Source organism: Pan troglodytes, chromosome X, assembly GCF_028858775.2.
Source record: "Pan troglodytes isolate AG18354 chromosome X, NHGRI_mPanTro3-v2.0_pri, whole genome shotgun sequence".
In the NCBI taxonomy this organism is placed as follows: domain Eukaryota; kingdom Metazoa; phylum Chordata; class Mammalia; order Primates; family Hominidae; genus Pan; species Pan troglodytes.
Genome location: NC_072421.2, coordinates 122,479,377 through 122,497,094, shown reverse-complemented (window position 1 = coordinate 122,497,094; position 17,718 = coordinate 122,479,377). Strand labels below are relative to the sequence as shown.

General features: G+C 36.0%; 1 protein-coding gene across 8 annotated transcripts in view; it reads left to right on the top strand.

Moving 5' to 3' along the window:
• The window catches only part of TENM1 (teneurin transmembrane protein 1), an 824,537-nt gene that overhangs the window by 206,895 nt on the left and 599,924 nt on the right, over positions 1–17,718 (top strand). The window contains exon 1 of one of the 8 annotated variants that reach the window (XM_054676473.1): positions 11,873–12,131. The exons of the other annotated variants lie outside the window; for them this stretch is intronic. The gene's annotated coding sequence lies outside the window, so the exon portion shown is untranslated. Of the gene's footprint in view, positions 1–11,872; positions 12,132–17,718 lie in introns of those variants that run through there. 8 annotated transcript variants of the gene reach the window in all.

Below are 17,718 nucleotides of genomic sequence, written 5' to 3'. Positions count from 1 at the left end.
AGGGCAACCTCAATAAATTATGGTTTTGTGTCATGAAAATATTTTCAGGGACTTAGGAGTGTTTGCAAAAAGCTAGGTCAGAAAGTTAATGTGAAGAAGGATTAAAGAATTTGAAAGATCAGGCACCTATTAGATGATTATAGTACTTCAGGATTATAACTTGGATTTTCTAAAGAATATGCACAATTCTCAGATTTCACTATTAAAAGTCCACTTATTGGTTTCAAATAAAAACCTTCCATAAGTAGATTTTCCAGAAGAGCATTTCATAAATTTTCTTTATTATTTCACTTAGCTTAAAAAGTATAAAGTGCACATATTTCAACTTGGATTTTTTCAAGAAAGAATAGTGTTCTATTTGGTTTTTTTTTCCTTCCAAATGAGTAACAACTTAGTCTATGAAAGGTTATTTGTGATGTTTCTATGAAAACTGTAGGTATTTTAAAGAAAAATAAAATTCAGAAACCCAGGTCAGCAAATTGAAAGTATTGGGAAACTTTTTTTCAAAAGGAACTTAAATATGCTTATAACAGCACTACGTGTTTTCCTTCTATGGTTAGTGCTCAAATATTTCCTTTTAAAATTAACATACATACTACTTTGATGATAATAACAACAATCTGTACTCACCTTCTTTAAGGCATATGATTTATTATTGTAGTAGTGGGACTGAATTGCTGATGCATTCATATACTCCCCTTGGTGAAAAATTCGATGCATACGTGTAGCATCTGGCAGAAGTTAGGGGCTTAGTTTGTAGCCAACAAATAGAAAAATGCTAAATGTCCCAATCCTGTGTCGTTGGCCTAAATAGGAGCAGCATTGTGCCTTGAAAAATTCTATGCTAGGACTCAGGAAACTTGGATTCTAACTGTGTGAACTTCTGGAAATTCATGCATTCATTTATTAAATTAATATTTATTGAACTAAGAACAAGGCACTGGGCTGGGTATTGAGACAGTAGAATACAATAGACAAGATTCCTGCCATGATGGAACTTACTTACAGTCTAGTGGTAAAGACAGACAGTATTAAAATAATTACACATATAAACTGTATTATTATACCTGTGGTAAGTACATGGAAGGGAAGATACAGCGCTATATAAAAGCATATAATAGGAGGATTTGACGTAGTTAGGAAGGTCAGAACCTACTTCCCTGAGGAAATTATGATTAGCAAACTAAGCAAAGGAGGAGGGACAGTGTTCTAGGAAAAAGAGAAGCATGTACAAAGGCCCTGTGGTGTGAGGGAGCTTGATGAGTTTAAAGGATTGCAAGCAAGGCAGAATGGTTAGAGTAGAAGGAGTGGAGAGGCAAATGGCACAAGTGAGGCTGCAGGCATCAACAGGGGCTAGATTGTATAGGGCCCTTACGAACATTAAAAGAGTTTGTCCTTTATCCTAAGATCAGTGGGAAGCCTTTGTAGAGTTTCAAGCAGAGAAATGATGGATAAGATTTGAATTTTGAAAAGATAACTCTGACTACAGTGTGAAAAGCAAATCAGAAAGTGTCCAGAGAAGGATGGAGATCACTTATGAGACTGTGGCAGTCATTCAGGAACGTGATGGTGGCAGGTTGAACAAGGATAGTGGCAGTGAAGAGAAGTGGAAAGATTCAATAGAGAAGATATGAAATTGGAGGAGCCTAGACTCGATGCAGAGGTGATCAAGAGGGCACTGTCAAGGATAACTCATAGATTTCAGGCTTATTTAACTAGGTAGATGGTGTGTCATTCCTTGAAATGAAGAACACTATAGAAGAACTGCGATTGTTTTGTCACGGCCAGGAGGGTAACAGAGGTCATGAATTTCTTTATCAGATATGTTGAGTTTCAGTTATTTTTAACTTGTTTGGACCTCAGTTTCCTAATCTATAAGATAAGGACAATGAACCTCTGAGATCTCTTCTAGATCAGGGCTTGGCAAACTTCTTTTGTAAAGGGAAGGATAGTATTTTTAGTTTTGTGGACTGAAACTACTTCACTCAGCTGTTATAGCTGGACTAAAGCATTGAACCTCAGTTATCCAGATATAACAATCCTTAGACCATGTCAACACAAACCTGCCAATTGATTTGGTCAATTGCAAAAAAAAAAAAAAAAAAAAAAAAAGTCAGTCAATTAAATGAAGAATTGATTGTGTCATGAGTTAATGAGTCAAATCAGTAAAATTAGTTGATATAGTAGACTTGAGGGGGATATACCTATATGTATTATGATTACAGTAGACCCTGCCACCAACAAAAGGGATGACAATCAGGAGAATATGGCTGACCCACCCATGGGAAAGCTGAGTAAAGCAAATCAGAAAAATCATCATGAAAATAGGGCTATACTAAGCACTTACTATTTGAGTAGAAGTTACTGTTATTGCTGATGTTGCCTCCTGTTAGTCATGGATGTTGCCACTATCACTGTCTTGAGGCATCAAGTATGACTAGTGGGACAGCCCAGTAATGGAGATGCTGTGTGTGTGTATTTGTGTGTGTGTGTGTGTGCATGCACACGTATGCATTTAGGGAAATAAAATTATATAGTAAATGTTATAATCTACTTTTTTCACTTAATGTTTTGGACATTTACTAATTTTGTTAACTTTTTGTTGAGATTATACTTAATCTTAACTTTGTGGGTGGTCTGTATTTAATTCTCATTTGTCTTTGGCCTTGTCACCTAATATTTCTCTGAAGTAGCTTCCTCTCATCCTCAGTTGGTATATATTTTGCCTATAGCACTCCTCAATGAATATTCGTGTGGGGGTAGGGTAGAAGCATCTTATAATGTACTTCTAAAGCTCAGTACATATAGGGTTTGAATAATATGCTGTTTTGGATGAAATGATTTTCTACTCCTCAACATTAATAGGGATAATCAGGGGTTAACCATGTTTGAACATGACTTATATAATAAGTATGCAAAATGAGGCTTCTGAGTATATAGACTACGGCAATTGGGTGAATAATTGACTATCTCAGGAAAAAGTAAAAATTTTAATCGAATCATACCCATAATTCATTCTTATAAAATACTAGCTCATTTCCATTCTTTTCAGCTTGTTATGAATGAATATAAGAAAACTAAGCTTTAAAGCCAAAGATATTCTTCATGAAATTCTTTCTATTTGAGACAGGTAGATTGACATTTCCATGATTTATTTAATGAGATACCTTCTCTCCCATGCTATATTATTGTTATTTAATATTTATTGAACACTCTAACCGGAGATGGTTGGAGGGGAGAAGTAGAGTTTGTCAAGTCTTAGCTTACACTGGTTATGAGCAGAAGTTTTAGCTATAGCACTGAATCAAAGCCACTAGTCTTGTCTATTTAGAGACCAAGGGAGAGCTTTCTCGTTGGCCCTCTGAAAGTTTGCTGAAAATCACTAACAAGAGGCATATTAATTGGAGAAAATGCATACAAATGTATTTAATATGTATATATGGCAGCCTTCAGAATGAAGACCCAAAGATACAGAGGAAACTGTCCAGTTCAACGAAGGATAAATAGCCATGTATATATATAACTTGACAATAAAAGAATATGATACAATGCTAACAGAAATAGAGCAGGGAAGCCCAGCATGGTCTGTCTGTCCAGATTCTTCTTGTCCTCTTTGAGCATGCATTCTTTCCTTCTGGGTATTGGGCAGGTCCTTCCCTGGAATGAGGGTCTTATAACCTACGGTCAAACGAGATAGGTCAGATAATTTCTTCATAGCCAGTTTTTACACAGAAAGGAAGAGGGAAAGTTACAGTAACACATTTAGGTTTTATGGCTGGCTTTGGAGAAAAGGGGTTATGGTTTCTCTGACCTGCCTTGGAGAACAGGGATTCTAGTTTCTATGACTAGTCTTTGGGGAGAATGGGACTAAGAGACAGGAGGGCAGGAGAAGGTCAGAGAGAAGCTTTTGCTTATGAGGCTGCTTCTGAGGCCTTCATTTTGGGGTGTTGTTTTCTGATCCCCAACACTATCATGATGAAACATGACCAGCAATAGGGGAGCCCAAACTAAGAGTGGACAAAATCTGGAAGCCAGGAAGACAGAGGGCTAGGCAGAGCATTACAAAGATCCAGGACAGTCTTGGCAGTGGGGAGCAGGAGGAAGTTTAGACCTGTGATTATCCTCACGGAAGCCCAGCAGTAAATTAAAAACCTAGTAAGCATGTTGAGCATGCTTCAGGGAAGGCCAGTAGCAGATATTCAGGTATTTTGGTAGTCAGTAAATGTCAGGTCTAGCTCTGTCAGGAAATGATGGGGCCTGAGGTTTGGAGCCAGATTTCCCTTCCTTAGAAGGACTTTTGTGAGTGTGTTACCCTAGGCTTGGAGGAATGATAGATTTAAGCAAGGGATTTACAAAGAGGCAAGGTAAGGAGTTGGTTCCTGGAACTGGGATCAAGGATGGGACTTAATTTTAAAGGATCAATGGTGAAATACTAATAGAGGTCATAGGCTCAGAACAAGTCTAGCAGCAAAGCTGATTTGATGTCAGACAATTGAGTCACTTAGACCCTTTATATTATTCTACTTGCCTAATTCGTTGGTCCTAGAGTCCCAGGTTCAGGAATGGGGGTGGGAGCATTGAAGATAAATGTGGGGTTAATGACACTGACTGCTTATATTAGAAGAATATGGAGTAAAAAAATTAAGTATCCTATCATTATCAGAGCAGGAAAAGTAGTACAAATTCCCTTTTTTTGCATCATCATTTGGCTGAAAATTATAATAGAAATGTAGTCCTGAGAACCACTTGCTACATGAATTTTAATTTTCTCTTCTATCTCTCTCTGTCTCTCTCTGTCTCTCTCCCTCTCTCCCCCCCTCCCCGACACACACACATCCCACTCACACTCACAAATACATGGATCCACAAGAAGGGCGTAGCTAGCCTTAAGTGTACATGGCCTTATCTGTGGTGTGATGTGCTTGCCTCAACCTTAGCAGTCTCCCACTATGAACATTACAAAATCCCTCTACTGGCTACTCCTCTTTTAAGAAGAGATGGTTGCTGCATGGTTTGTTTGGAGGAAATATGTTTCAGAGAAGACACAGAGGAGTAGAAAGTATCAGTGTGTCCAGAGCTGGTCCTATATGAAGCTCCTAAGTAAGAGTAAAATCTACCTTTGCCTTTCTCTCATATCATCTTTCAATCTCCTTCTCCCCAACATGGCAGGATATCAGATTAAGTTCAGATTCATCTGTTCAACAGTAAATGCACAATCATATGGCTTCAGTCTGTCTATAGGAAATCTGAGGCTCTCTTCAGGCACCTAATTCTTCTCTGTCTCTGAGTAAGGTTAAAAATTAATTTATTCCTGTTCATGGCGTTAGTGACTAGCACAGTGTCTGTCATAGGCACTCAAGGGAGTTTGCTACTTAAGTGAGTAAATGTTGTTCCCTTGCTACTCAAAGTTGCCAACCATGGAGTGCTACCTAGGCTAGAATACCTGAGCTCCTCCCTAGCCTCACTCACATTAAATTGTATCTTTTCTACATTAGATATCCTCAGCGCCTTATTTCTGCTGGACAATTGATAAATTAATCCTGATAGGATGATAGCAGCAGATTAATTACTGAGAGTATGTTAATGTGTCATCCCTCCTACATAACGTATTTGCATTTTAATGGAGCAATTCTGGAGATAATCCCTGAAGGCAAAGGAATGAATCTTGAGGGTGAGAAAGCCAGAATCAGTGTCCAGCTGCAGTTGTGGGAGAAGGTGATATTATGTATGTCTCAGAAGTGACACCATATGGGCACCTGCCTACTCCACCTATGTGTTATGCCAGCTTTGATGAATAATTTTTAAAAACCAGAATTATTATTTATTGCTGTTCTTTTTTAGTGTTATTTTAGATTTGTTGATTCTCTAGAGCAAAACCTCAAGCCCTTTGGGGCAAAAACAAATGGCTAAGCCTAATAAGGTGCAAGGTGCTGAAAATAAGATTAATTATCTAGGATTTGAATTGAAATTGTTTTTGAGATAAAATATGTCCAAAATGTATTATTATGAAATGTTTGTTTGCAGTGCTTACAGTATGCCGCACTGAATGTAGTTCTTATTTTCAAGCTGGGAAGGGGAGCAAATAATATGATATCTCAGGAGAGGAAAAAAAAAATCTCACTTTGTACCCTTTTCTCATCCAGAAGGCCTCAGTTTAACTCACCATGGTATACCCCATTTTAGTCAAATGTTTCTTTAAGAGGTCTATAAGAAATATATTACCAGAGTATTTAAAAAATTTTAGCAAGTTCAACTTTCTGAGACATACGCACATAGTCAGCTTTTATACAAAAGTGATATATTTTTAGTTCCATGAAACTAGATTATTTTCAAGTAACGAGATGATGCCATTTATCACAGATACTTAATGAAAGAGCTGCCAAATGCTTTATTGCCATAGTGTGAATGCTTAAGTTAGTCATTTATTCAACAAATGTTTTACGAACACAAAGTATACACCAGAAACTGTGAAAAGTACAATGGGAATGTGAAAGTTATTAATAAATAAATATATCTCATATATCTCATATATCATCAAGCCAGATCAGGGGTTTCAGATACTTTTTTTTTCCTGCAGAAGACTTCTTTTTGAAACTGCTTCCATTTGGTTTCACTGATCTATTTATCTTTTATTACACCAATACCACACTTTCTCGATTACTGACATTTTGTAATAAGTCTTAAAATCAGGTAGTGTAAATCCTTCAATATTATTCTTTGTCAAGATTTTTTGGGTATTTCAAGCCGTTTGCTTTTGTACCTAAATTTTAGAATCAGCTTGTCAGTTTCTACAAAGGAAGCATTCTGTAATTTTTATTAGGATGGCAATTTGGGGACAATTGACCTCTTAATTTTGAATATTCCAATCCATGACCATGGTGTATTTGTCCATTTAACTAGATCTTATTTAATTTCTCTCTGTAATGTTTCATATTTTTTAGCATTGAGGTCTTTGCAGTTTTGTTAATTCTTTAAAAATATTTTATGCTTTTTGATGCTATAATTGGCATTTTTAATTTTATTTTCCAGTTGTTTATTGCTAATAAATAGAAATACAACAGATTTTCATATATTGATCATGAATCCTCTGGCCTTCCCAATTAGTTCTAGTAGCTAATTCTCAACATCTTAGGATTCTCTGTATAAATAGTCGTGCCATTTGCAAATAATGGCAGCTTTATTTCCTTCTTAAAAATCTGTATCGCTTTTATTTCCTTTGCTCACCTTATTGTGTGGTCTGGAACATCTAGTACAATATTGAATAGAAGCGGTGAACCAGATAGCCCTTCCTTGTTTCTGATGTTAGGGAAAAAATTTTTAGTCTTTCATTATTCAGTATGATGTTAACTATAAGTTTTTAAATAGCCTTTACAGGTTAAGGAAGTTCCCTTTTATTCCCAGGTAGCTGAAAGGTTTTTTGTTGTTGTTGTATTCATAAATGGGTGTTAAATTTTGTCAAATGTTTTTCTGTACTTATTGAGGTGATCATATAATATTTTTTCTTTTATCCTCTCCATAACGTGAATGGCATTGATTGCTTTTTGAATGTTGTACCAACTTTTCATTCCTGGGCTAAACCGTATTTGGTTATGATTTAGTACCCTTTTTTATATGTTGCTCCATAACATTTGATAATAGTGTATTAATGATTTTTCCTATATTTATGACAGATATTGGTATACAATTATTTTTCTTGTGATGTCTTTGTTAAATTTGGGTATCAGGGTTATACTGGTCTGGTGAAATAATCTGCAAATATTTCCTTCTCCGTTATTTTCTGAAACAGTGTAAGAACTTTTAAAATGTCTGATAGAATTCACCAGTGAAATTCTCTAGTTCAAAAGTTCCCTTTTGGATTTGGTTTGAAAATTACAAATTCAATGTCTTTAATAGATATGGGGTAACTAGATTTTATATAGCTTCTTGTGCCAGTTTTGTCAATTTTAGAAGAATTTATCAATTCCATCTATGATGTTGAATTTATTGCTACAAAGTTGTTCCTAAATGTTTAAAGGTTCTTTAGCAATGTCTCCATTTTCATTCCTGATATTTCTTCCACTTTATTTGGTGGTAGTTAGAAATTGGTCAAGCCTGAATAATGTATAACTATGACTGTATCCTATTTTAGATTCCATAGCCAGCACTTCTTAATCTCAAGGTATTTATTTCTCTCTCCCCTCTGTAATCACTGCTCTGTCTTTCCCGAATTACTACAAAAGGCTTAATACCTTTTTTGTGTATAAACTACTTTTATTTTATTTACTGATTTTTGTTACCAATAAGAAGCAATCTATTATCTTGTACTTGACTCCAAAAATACCTAACACCTTTCAACTCTGGTAAAATGCAGTAATATTCAGATTATTTGAAGAACAAGTAAGAACCAGGTATCAATGTAAATGCTTGACTTAATAATCTAGAGTTCAAGGTTTAGATGTGTTCTAAAATCCTGAGGAGTGAAACGTTAAAGTAGCTAAGAAGCATAAAATCTCAGCTGGATTTGAAGATAGTCCCAAACCACATTTTAAAGGTAAAAAATTTTGTAATCACACACACACACACACACACACACACACACACACACACACACAAAATGCAGAACATGTGGTCAATATATGTCATCCATAGTGTCAACATCTTAACTGGTCTCATTATACTGTATTTTCACTTGGTCCTTTCTTGCGTGTTTCTATTTGGTCCTTTTAACGCACAGATTTGTTTCAACTTAGTTTTAAACTATAGTTTATTTATTTTTCCTTTACTTATCATTGTATCATAAACATGTTTTCAAGTTTCTACATATTTTTCTTTGCCTTCACTTTAAGTGATGACATAATATTCAGTTTAGTGGCTGTAATAGCATATAACTATTTCCCTACTTTGACCCAATAGATTTTTCCTATTTTTCAACTCTCTGAAACAAGGCTGAGATGAACATATTCATATATGTAACTTTTCCCCGTATTTTCTATTACTTAATTAGGGTAGATTTATAGAAGTCAGATTATAACCTGAAATTAAAGAGGAAAGCCATAAAAATTTTTATAATTTGGCTAACCACAGAGACTTTGTGATCATGAACTTATTGGAATTCTTTACATATTGAGTATGGTGATTAGTATTGTTATTATGGGATCTCAGTTTAGCATACAAAAATAAATTATTGAGAGCTAAAGGTAAGACATATTCTGGCAGAAGCATAGGAAAACTCCGAGCACGCCAGAGACCATGGATGTATAAGGAACCCAGGGATAGGTGAAGGATGTGGTGAAGGAATGGTGGTGCAGGCATATGCAGTTAATTCCAGTGACCAGGGTAAAGTCATATGGCATCTTAAGAAGTCCTACTTCTGACCAAGCGTGGTGGAGCATGCCTGTAATCCCAGCACTTTGGGAGGCCGAGGCAGGCGGATCACCTTAGGTCAGGATTTCAAGACCAACCTGGCCAACATGGTGAAACCCTGTCTCTACTAAAAATACAAAAATTAGCCGGATGTGGTGGCATGCACCTGTAATCCCAGCTACTCGGGAGGCTGAGGCAGGAGAATTGCTTGGACCCGGGAGGTGAAGGTTGCAGTGAGCTGAGATCGCGCCACTGCACTCCAGCCTGGGCGACAGAGTGAGACTCCATCTCAAACAAACAAACAAACAAACAAACAAAAAGAAGTCCTACTTCTGAGAGATCTGAGACACATCCACGGGAAAGCCCTTGTTCCATAGAAAAGTCATTTTAAATATTAAGTTTTCTATAAGAAATCAAGGCTGCAAATAATATGATTGGTTCTAAGGTTGTTGTGCAATACATTGTGCTGTATTCAGAGGGAATCATGGCCAGTATTTCATAAGAAATGCTCACCTCAAAGAGAGTGTTCTATGATTACCTAAACCTTAGGATAGCAGCCTTCATGCTTGAAAGAGTTAAAGGGTCTTTCAGCTTCTTCCTCAGCATACAGTTTAATTGTTATATGAAAGTAACAACTTTCATTTTTTAATAAGAGGAGAAAACTTGATCATCATGCTTGAAAGTTTTGTGAAAACAGTTCAAGTGTATATGCTGTGATACCATTGTCTAGCCCCTCCGAAAGCCATCACATATTTTAATATTTTATTTTCACTGATTGAAAGGTCTTGGGATCAAGGATGAGGGAATACAGAAAATAGAATATGAAATAATTTCTTAAGATAATTCTGATTTCGAATAGACCTATTATTACTATTATTATTTCAAATAAATAATAGTGAACACCTCTCCTTATATTTCCCTGTGTGTCAGCTTGTACACCATTCTTTCTAACTTACGTTTTATCAGTTAGACATTGCAAACTTTTAATGACCAGATTTTGTCTCCCCCACCACCAACTGGCACTGCAGTTCACGACAGTTGATGTGCCACATTTAATTTTTACCGTTTTTTAAAATGAAGTTTGAGCGTGATGGTGTGTAGAAATGTCAGAGCTACTGACTTGTCAGCCTCATTATGCTGTGCCCCAGTGACTGCTTCCCAAACATTAATTACATTGCACAGAGACCATGTCTATTGTTTTTAGTTTTTTTCCCTTAAACTGTGAACTCTAAATTGATTTATAAATCAAATGCAGCTGATTAGTGTTTATAATGTTTTCTTAAATGCACTTTGAGGTACAGGTTACATATTATATAAAACACTGACCCCACTGCCAAAAGATAACCCACACCTAGTTCATTTTCTGTGACAAGTAGTTTGTAAATGATTACCGCTCATGCTACATTTGTCAACTTATGTGTATTCTGATGTCAGGATACCCTAAAGATATAAATGACTACTTATCGCTCAACATAGTGGATATTACCCATGTGTTAGTCATACTTGCCTGGGAATAAGTGCTTTAAGGTGACACTGCATCAAAGAAAGTTATAGTGGGCCTAGAGGGTGGTTCAAAGATCTGTGTCTTTGTATTTTTAAATAAATTTAGCAAGATTGAAGGATCAGGTGCTCTGCTTAATCAAAGAGTATGCTTTGCACCACTTCCAAGGAGTAAGAATTTAGTGAACTATATTTAAATGTAAAACTACAATGAATGGATTATAGTCTTTCTTTGAATCTTCAGAAGGCACTTCCAGTTTGTGCTGTTAAACAGGGTCATCATTAGCAATAATTATTAGAGTACTGGCTGAATCCCCAGTCAATAGATATTTCTTGATGACAGAATGCCAGAACACTGAGGGTTGACTGTAATTCATATGCTTTGTTGACGACGAAAGGGTCAGAGTTAGTTACTTCGGACATTTTTAACCTTTGATATTTGAAACAAACACCAAATAGGACTCAGTGAACAAGAAAATTCAAGAAATACCAATTCTTGTTTAGCAACTTGAAGCCAGAAGCTTCTCCAGCACTCCTACAATGTTGGCAGAGTGGGAAGGAGCCCTAGCTTTGTATCAGTGAAACCTATTAGAGGAATTTTATATATAAGGACATGAATACTACAATTAATAGTAAATTCCAAATTCTTATTCTATTCAATAGTGTTAATCACATGTTCCAGCTACCAGTGATATAACACTGATTCTATCCAAGGCTGAGGAGGAGAGAGAATTTATCATTGTTAGCTTCTATCTAGAAATGAGCTCAATTCTCTTCACTTAATGTTAAATCCACAGAAGTCATTCCATAAAGATTTAGGCCAATTCTGTCTCTGCTCTGAAGGTCAAAGAATCAGGCTCAGTAAGAACTCAACCCCATAAAATCAGTGATTGCTGGAATCACTTTGACTTTGGGAGAACAAAGGAAAGCACTCTCCAGTCAGAAGATATCTTCCTTAATGGTCTACTATGGGACCTAAAAGTTCAAAACTAAAAATTAATACCTTTAGACAAAGATGCTGAATTTCCAGATGACCTCTGTAAAAAATTAACTTGTTCTGGGAGAGATAACCCGTTTCGTCCCATTTAGTCATTAATCATTAATCATCTTGAATAAAGTCTTGACAGGTAGACATCTAGAAAAGACATGAGAGAAAAGGATGTAGACAGATCAAGTAACCTTGGATGAAAGAGAGGAATAGATTTGGAGTGGTAATAAAGGGAAGGCACTATACTAGAATATTTTTTTCAGTCTGGGAGCAACAAGAAGCCACTGATAATTCTGAAGAGGTAAGAGAAAGGGATTTCTTGTATGTGTATGTATATGCGTGCACACACATGCATACATGCATGATTGTGAGAGAGACTGATGGTGGTGATATCAGAGAAAACCTTTACTGGTTATTGGTTATAACCTATGAGAATTAGTAAATTATTATTGAATAGCATTGTTATTTACTTTTTATTATTGGAAATTCCTTCTTTTATTTTAATGTGATTATATATCTGTCCTTCAAATCTTCATATCACTTATTGCCCGGGCACAGTGGTTCATGCTTGTAATCTTTGGGAGGCGGAGGCAGGCAGATCACTTGAGGACAGGAGTTCGAGACCAGTCTGGCCAACATAGCGAAACCCTGTCTCTACTAAAAATACAAAAAATTACCTGGGCATGGTGGCACATGCCTGTAATCCCAGCTACTCAGGAGGCTGAGGCACAAGAATTGCTTTAGCCTGGGAGACTGAGGTCGCAGTGAACCCAGATTACACCACTGCACTCCAGCCTGGGTGACAGAGCAAGACTCTGTCTCAAAAAACAAACAACAACAAAAAAAACTTCATATCACTTCTTGTATACACTATCCTTTTGTCAAAATTTTGTTACAGTTTCAGGAGTCTGATTCAGTGAGGGCCTATTATGTGTTGGCCAAGTTTGGGTTGGTCACTTTCTCTACCAGATCAACTTATTCATGATTCATGAAATGTGTCTATGTATGGTATACTTCAAGCAGCGTGCTAGTCACTTTATTTACTTCCAAGATATATGGAATTAAGTAAGCTACTTATTCTCTCTAAGCCTCTGTTTTCTCACCAACAATAGGAAGAAGAGGATGATAATGTTAATGATCGCAACAATGGCAGTGAACAATGAGGAAGTGAGTGCCTATTGTGTGCTCCACACTAGAGTAGGAACTTAACATAGATTACTTTAAAATAGTATGTGTATTTCTTTTTCATTGCAATGTTAGAATGTGTTCATTGTCTAAAAAAAAAAAGACAGTAAAAAGGGAACAATAAAAAAAACTACCTTTAGTGCCACCATCTAATAATCTACCTAAGAATTCTACTATCTGACCATTGTTAATACTTTGGTGGTATATGTACTTTCAAACTTTTTGCTACAAAAGACATACAACATGCGTTTTTGTTAATTCTCACATCAACATTGCAAGGTAGATATTGTTATTCTAGAAGAGGAAACATGAGGTTAAGTGAATGGAGGAACTGGTAGTAGAACCGAGCTCACTCTGGACTCAAAAGATTTCTCCAATATTCTGCTTCTCATTCTTCTGTAATAGAAGTGTTTAGGGACTGATACTCCTTTTAGCCAACTAGACATCTGCAATTAGAATGAAGTAAAAAATATTTCTTCCCTCATACAAACCAACTTCCTAGTAGGAGTCATTGGCATGTAAGGCAAGATTTACTAAATGAATAAGATTGAGAATATCGACTGGAGGACCAAGTCATCTGAAATGACAGTGATATTTCTAAAATAAAAGGCCCATGTCTCTCACAAAGTTCACCCCTCACTTAAATATGAGGTTTTCATTCTAAGTTAGTATTTTTCCTGAGAGTGTCTATTGAGCTGGTAGCAAAGGTTCTTGTAGCAGCAAAGTAAATTTTATATCATTAAAAATCTACAGAGATGTCTTCTTCAAATACCCCATGGTGCCCTGCTCTCTGACATCTCCCTTCCCTGCTGGATAAGAGGTAGACACTCTTGCAAAGATTAGATCTTTTGGGCTAAACTAGGGTCAGCTGGAGGGGTTGGTTTACAACCCCCTAGGGTAAAAAGTGCAAAGATATTATTCTGCATAGGAGAACTTAGTTGCTTTTGTTGAACATTTTTAGTTCACTTGGTTGCTTCCTGTTTTTGCTTTTATTTTCTTTCCCAGAGGTTATTTTCATTCTCTGAAATTATAAAACCATATTCTCCAACCAGGGATAAACCTAAGACTCAGTGGCATCTCCACTTTCCCTGGGCTGATAGGGAATCTAGATGACAATCTAGAGTCCTTCTTCACAGTAGATAATCTGGAGAGTTTGTACCCACAAATGGGTCAAACATATTGCATTCAGTGTTCCATTAAGTCATGCCAAGTCCACGCTCCCATGGGTTTAGATTTCAAAAGAAAGGGCTAGGAGGTTGTGCATTTCCTGGCATGGGGTATACCTCTTAGTGGAATGAAAGACACTTTGCAGACAAAAAGCTGGCATGAAACATACCTTTGATTCCACCAACAAGCATGCCATATGTCACAAAATTCTACTGCTTCCTCCCTGTTATTTCATCTGAGTGCCTCTTTCCTGCACATGGCTCTCGGGTGCAGTTAAGTAAAATGGATAGTACATTTAATTGATGTAACTAACTTGAATTCAGTTGGGCTTAAGTTAGTTATTTGATAAATGAGTAGTATCTAGAGTTTGATACTCTTTATGGGAGGCAACATGATATAGTGAAAAGAGTGCCAGAATAGGAGTAATAAAACCGGGGTTTTTGCCCAAGGTCTGCTATTGCCTTGCTTTGTGACCTTTGGCAAATATCTGAGCCTCTGTTTTCTCATCTGAAAGTCAGAGTAATAATATTTTTCTGATCTGCTATGTCAGCGGGGTATCAGGCATATAAATTATAATATTGTGTGTGAAAGTTAAATATTGGAAAAAGTCTAAAGTGCTTTGCAAAGTACAAGGTACTATTAATATATACTTGCTAATGAATGGCTGAATACCACACATCTATATGAACATGGATAGGAAGAACAGAGAGGAAAGTACAAATTTCAAATTTTCCATCCAAAACTTGTATAATTGCTATTTTATGATAAAAACAATACATCTTCAATGTGGAGAATAGGAAAAATGTAAAGAAAATAAAAATCATTCATAATCACCCAACACAAAGATTATTGCTATTTAAATATTTTGGTGCATTTCTCTTCAGTATTTCTTTTCAAATGATTGGCAATAAGCCCTGTCTGTGAGGGATTTTTCTATTTTTCTGATCACAAATTCTAAACAGTTTATTATAGAGAATTTAATAGAAAGTTAACCCCTTCTTCCTATGAAACTAATATTAACATTTTTTCATTTTTAAATTTAGTTTCATTATTAAATACATAATTTCATTATTAAATTTATCATATTTTTTATTTAAAATTGTTTTCTAGTGTTTTCCTACATCATCAGATACTATCCAAAACTATTTTAACTTTTTATTTTCTATATTTTAAAATATACAAGTGGCCCTTGGCTTATGACCTTTAAACTTACGTTTTTCAGCTTTACAATGGGTTTATCAGGGTATTAAATGCATTTTCGACTTATGGTATTTTTGACAGCTGATGGGTTTATCGTGAGTTAACCCCATTATATGTTAAAGAGCATCTGTATACCAAAGTAAAGCACACAATTAGATGAACCCAGCGCTTATCGATCATATAACTTGGATGATTTTCAACTCATAAACCATATTGCTGCACCTACAAGCCACTCAACTCCCCTTTCTTTCCTCCATGACTTTTTTTTTATTATTAAAGATGGGGTCTTGCTATCTTGGCCAGGCTGGTCTCAAACTCCTGGCTTCAAGCGATCCTTCCATCTTGGCATCCCAAAGTGCTAGGATTATAAGTGTGAGCCACCAAGCCCAGCCTCTTCCATGAATTTTTGAAGTAAATCCAAGATATAATTTCATCCATAAAACTTTAGCATGTGATAACAAGGTATAAAAACTTTCTTTAACCTAACTACAATACCATATTGCACATTAAAAATGAACAATCTTTAATATCTTTAGATATCCTGTACATTCCCATTTCCCCAAATGATCTCATAAATATGTGTATAGTATTTTCATTTCTTTGTTGAAATGAAAACCCAAAGAAGATGCACACATTACAATTTGTTAGTATGTCTCTTAAATCTCTTTTATGATCCTCATATGTCCCTTCCTTCTTTTATTTTTTCTTTTCAATTTATTTGTTTAAAAACTCAGCCATTTTTTCCTATGGATTTTCTCACATTCTGTATTTTGCTATTTGTATCCCCATTGCATTATTTGATATGTTTCTCCATCTCCAGTACTTCCTGTAAGCTGGCTATGAGACCTAGTTTACTGCTGCCTAATGGAAATACAATCTGAGACCTATATGTAATTTAAAATTTTCTAGAAGTCACATGAAATTAATTTTAAAAATATATTTTACTTAACAGAATATTCAAAATATTATAACAATATATAATCAAAATAAAATTATTAATGAAACATTTTACTTTTTTTACTAAGTCTTTGAAATCTTAAGCAAAAAAATCCCCAATGTATAGCACTTCTATAAAATCCTGCCATTAAAACATCTGTTATTTGGGCAGAACTTCTGACTGTAGTCTAATGAGATAATCTACAATGACCTTCCCCAAAACAATTATGAAGCTCAACGAATTGACAAAAACAACACTTAAGTACCCGGAAATCAACCAAAGGCCTACAACAATCCAAGAAGCATTTGTATTTGAATAAACTATTGGACTGTGGGTAATAAAAGTGGGAATCTATGATGATTAGGCCTGGGACTGCTCATGATCCCCACCTTCAACTCTGAGCTTGGCCAATGCCAAGGTTCTGCTGTGGTGGGGCAGGCTGTAAGAATTGTAGCTGCATTGGCATGGTTGAAAATGGTTCACTTGTGAAGAGGTGAATGATGCCCACACCCAGTGCCATTGTTGGTAGATGTTACAGTCTCAAAGTTGGGCCGGTGGGGAAGGCTAGCAGTTCTGCTAACCTGAGGTTGTGGTTGTGACTGGGAAAAGCATGTTTCTGACTGAGGCTGAGCTTATGTGCAGCAGACAATGGAGAACTACCTGAGAGGGCTTAAGCCAGCCACACACTGCTAGTCAACACAGTGGAGACATGAAAAGCCCTGTGGATAATAAAAGCTGCAGGGCAAATATGAAGATGGCATCAACATTGAGTGAGCTCTCATTCCCACACACAGATCCATTGTCAGAGAATAGAACACATATCTGCTCAAGATGGGTGAGCACAACCTCTGCGCAATCATTGACCAGTCACAATGCTACAAGGACACAGGAGTGACCCGTAGGAAACCAGACTTAAAAAGAATGTGACAGAAAAATTGACAAAGGAAATCAGCAGCTACATACCATAGAGTGACATATTTCACAGATATAGCCCAGGCAAGTGACTACATAAAGAAACTAACGGACAAAATGTAACAATAACCTTCAGGGAGAAAAAATCAGAATCCAGAGCTGCTATACTATATTATCTAAAATGTCCAGTTTTCAACATTAAAAAACACTATGATATATGCAAATAAATAGAAGAGTATAACTCATCCTCAGTAAAACCACAAAAAAGTCAATATAAACTGTCGCTGAGTGTCTCCAGCTTTTGCAATTAGCAGACAATTCTTCAAAGCAACTATTATACATATGTTCAGACTAGTAAAATAAACCATCAATAAAGGCTTAATGGAAAGTATGACAAAAATGACCAAATTATTGATTTTCAAGAAAGAAGTAGAAATTATGAAAAGACTAACTGGAAATTCTAGGATTCAAAAGTATCATAATTTAA